The 4,149-nt window shown below is 36.7% G+C and overlaps 1 protein-coding gene across 2 annotated transcripts in view; it reads right to left on the bottom strand.

Moving 5' to 3' along the window:
* Positions 1 to 1,999, bottom strand: part of drosha (drosha ribonuclease III) — a 170,135-nt gene extending 168,136 nt beyond the window's left edge. The window contains exon 1 of one of the 2 annotated variants that reach the window (XM_050056314.1): positions 1,823 to 1,999. The gene's annotated coding sequence lies outside the window, so the exon portion shown is untranslated. The remainder of the gene's footprint in view (positions 1 to 1,822) is intronic. The other variant, XM_050056313.1, reaches the window with a different exon arrangement.
* Between the last annotated feature and the right edge of the window lie 2,150 nt (positions 2,000 to 4,149).

Here is a 4,149-nt window from a genome sequence, read left to right as displayed (position 1 = left end):
ATGTTATTATATGAAGCGTCCGTCGCGCAAAATAATATCAATGGGCGCTGTGGGCAGGACATTGTTACACAGCTGTGCCTGTGACTTCAGGCAGAGAGACCGCTGCATCAGAGCAGAAGAGCACGTTTTAAAATACATTTATTTTATCAATTAGTTATTAACTTTTACTATTTTTAGCAACTTGCCCGATCGGGCAATTGAGTTGTTAGTTTACATGCCCGACCGTGAGTTTTACTTGCCCCGGGCAATCGGGCAATCCTTATTGTTGAGCCCCGTTTAAGTATACAGTATATTAATTTCAAAGCAGTCATGGTGAGTAGCTATTTTGTTTTTCAAAGTTTTCAAAGTCTCTTGATACTAATCAAAATACTAATTTCTAAACCATATTTCTTATTTAGTGTTGATTTAGAAGGTGTCTGTAGTTGGAATGTTATTTAATGGATTTATCAAAAAATAGAAAGTTTACCAGTACGTGAGCAGCATTCCTGTCTTTTTGAAAACCAGGAAGTGAGACAGGAGTTCTACTGATAAAACTAAACCCCTTTTTTGCCTGATCAAATCATGTTTTTGTACAAATCTGACAGAGCTGACACTCTTATCTTTCATCGCTGATTAGCCACATGCCTTAGTTTTAACTTTACATCCAAACTAGTTAGAATTATGCCCCAAGTACTTGTAATGTCGACTTTAGAATCTAACTCAAGGGAAAAAACTTAAACGTGGTGCAAGCGAGGGCTGGGGTAATGGATAGTTATTAACAACAGTGATGCCAGATCACAGGATAAGTTAGATTTAAAAGTCTGTGATACCAATCTTGTGTCAGTTCAGTTTTGCCTTCAAATAATGTTTCTAATAGGACTGACTTCTACAGTTGAGGTTTGGGCAAAATTGAAGTTAACATTAGGTGATGGTTAGGAGCAGTAGAAATGACTTGATGGTTGATGTTCAGGAAAACACAAACTGATGGGAAGCAGCCTTCGTCACAGCAACAGTACTAAGGATCTTGTTAATGGAAGCCAGAGACACGCATTACTCTGGTGGATCGTAAAGTTTGACTTGTTAATATTTCCAGATGCAAAACTTGAACTACATTCCCACCAAAGAGCACCTTCGTCACATGATTAGATGAACCTTCTGAGCACTCTGAACTTTTTTGACTGAAAACTTGTAATTGTTGTCTTTTTGTGTGATAATTATTTTGTGTGACTGAGTAGTCCAGCTGTTTTTTTTGTAGAGGGGAAGGCGTGGTGCAAAACTTAGGAAGAATCAAGCAAAAATATTTGTAGCTCCCAGGAGGGTCATGATTTAAAAGAGAAAAGAAAGTCATAGCCCAGCTGCCCCCTTCTCTGATACATAAAGTACAGTCCCTAACATACCCTGATGTCTTTCTTGGAAAAAAAGATCTTTATCTCAATGAGACATCCCAAAATACTGAAGCATAATAAAATAACTGGTTTACACTATAAGTCGTCAGTTCGTCATTTAAGTGCAGCTTTGGCACCATAAGCAACAGCGCAACACCGTTAATCGAAGTGCCTGAATGCAGCGCAACTTAACGTTAGCTGTTGAGCATCATTAGCTAGTTAGCGTTAGCTACAACAGACGTCATTTTCCAAAACACGCATAAAGCGAGGGAAAGTAACTGACTAATTGTTATTATTAATGTTACCATTAGAAGAGAAAGACGTCACTCTGGAACAATATTACCATTAATTCTGAGCTAACAGCAGCAGCTATATTAGAGCTCCACTGCATACCCGGTGGTAACATGTTAGCAAGCCCCCTGCTAGCACTAATGACAGAATATGAGTGGAGAAATTACCTTCAAACAACAAGGAGCACTAGCACAAGGAGTGTAACATTCCGTCTTCACTGCTGGGTCAAAAACCTACAATTACACCAACGTAACTAGTCTTAAACAGGGTTTACTTTATGAAGCTATATAATACGATGAGCTATTTGTTGGGCATCACGCATTCCAAGGGGTCGTGTTTCTGGTCGGAATGGTTAGAGAGAGGGACACGAATGAACCAATCACCGTTCAGAGATTCGGTCCTTGCCCAATGAAATACCGGTGTAGTTTTGAAGGGGTTCTCACCGGACTGAAGCGTCAGTGTAGCGTTTAACAACCCATTTTATCATATTATATTACTGTAAATCTGGAGGTCTTCCTTCTTTAGACTTTATACTAATGCTTTCATAATATATTACTGCATGCATCTGCTCATGTTATCTCGATTTGTTTGCGTTAAAAGGCCACTAAATAAAAATAAAAAACACGTGTGTCAGAAGGAGTGCTTTATTTATTTGCTGTCTTTAATTTTATATTTGTATGAACTCTAACTGGTTCCCAACCTTTTTCCTGAAGGGGCCCCTTTTCTATCATTGAATGAACTGACGACCCCTGACCAAGTGACACATTTTATTGATATTTCATATCATATTTAACAATAACAGTATGAAACAACTGATAAACTTTCCAATTTACCTAACTAGTGAACCCAATAACTGCAGGAAGTTTGTGTAAAACGAATGATTGGATTTATCTGATATTTTTTTGCTTTACTTTACTTTACTTTTTTACAGTTCTTTGTACTGTGTACTTTACTTTGTATAATAATAATAATAATAATAATAATAATTAATTCAATTATGTTAATAATCACCCATACCTAATAGGCTTCTCTTTGACAAATTCAGTGTTGTCTTCTCTCTGACACTTGACCCTTGTTCAGGTCTTCACTATGCCCTCATCCTGTGAGATATTTTTTAAAGGTTATATCTTGATTAATAATCTAAACTTTGAAAATAATAAATTCATTTATTTATCCTCACAGAAAAAAATATAATGCTGAGATTTAGACCTGTTGTATATGTTTTTTAAAAGCTGTATTACACATCTTTAAATCAAGAAAGCCTTGCGACCCCCTGTAAAGCGGTAGCAACCCCCAATGAGGATCGGGACCCCCAGGTTGGGAACCAGTGCTCTTACAGATCTGATCTGCGACTTATGTGTCAATTATTCATTTTACACATTTAACATATATGTGGATAAGACAGATATATTTGAAATCAAATAATTATCCCAAATTAGGCAGAACAATAAACTGTATTTCACTGAAAGCCAGACAGGACATTTGTTTGTTTGTTTGTTTGTTTGTTTGTTTGTTTGTTTGTTTTAAGTAAATACATTAAATATGACTATTAACTGAGTAATGTTTGCCATAAAGGACTGGGGGTTCATATTTACAAGTGTGAATACCTGTTACATTAATAGTTGCTATCAGGTTGAGGCTCTCATCTCGCAAGCTTCACATAACTTCACATATATTAAACATACATACCTTAAACATACGTTTCATTTACACATTGCAGATATATAATGGTGGAGGGCACATCAGCTCTTACCTACTGTCCTTAAAATCTCTCCTGTACAAATGTAAAGGATTTTTATCTGGAAGATGAACTCTGTGCTTTCTTAAAAATATGAGCCCATTTTCTTTATTTATTTGGCAAAATCAAACAAAAATGTTTAACACTTTTCTGGATTTGACTTGATTGAATTCAATTGTATTTACTTGTGTTCTTACATTTATTTTTAGTTTGGCAGCTATGTGTGTTTGAACTTGTCTTATTTCTTGTTTAATACAGTTGAATACTGAAATAAAACGAAAAATACATTTTAAAACTGTGACTATGTACTACTACAATGTGTCCACTAGAGAGCAGCAGAGTTTTTTTTTGCAAAAAACAGCATGACAATATTTTAGCACAACATCGCCATGGAAACAAATCACACATCATTCACATTATGAATGGAGCAGAAGCAACAACACAAATGTGAATTCATTTCTTATGGCTAAACTGTGTTAGAGCCTGCTGGGGAGGACTTTGGCCTCAATCCATGCAACTTCTCCTGTATTACTCTGACTGGGGAACAAATTAGACTTGTGCTCCATATTGATCTGACCCTGCCTCAGGAGATGTTTGCCTGAATACATGGCTCACAGCCCAGTTAACCTGTGCGTGGTAGCAATGACGCTCTCCCTGCTGTGATGATCTGCTTTGCACATTCCTGGTGGATGAATCTATGTGGAGGACCAAGGTTAAAGTGCAGAAGCCCACACAGTTTGCTCTAAGACATTTTAC

This window comes from Epinephelus moara, chromosome 11, assembly GCF_006386435.1.
Source record: "Epinephelus moara isolate mb chromosome 11, YSFRI_EMoa_1.0, whole genome shotgun sequence".
Lineage (NCBI taxonomy): Eukaryota > Metazoa > Chordata > Actinopteri > Perciformes > Serranidae > Epinephelus > Epinephelus moara.
The sequence above is the reverse complement of the archived record's forward strand: the minus strand, read 5'-3'. Positions and strand labels throughout refer to the sequence as shown.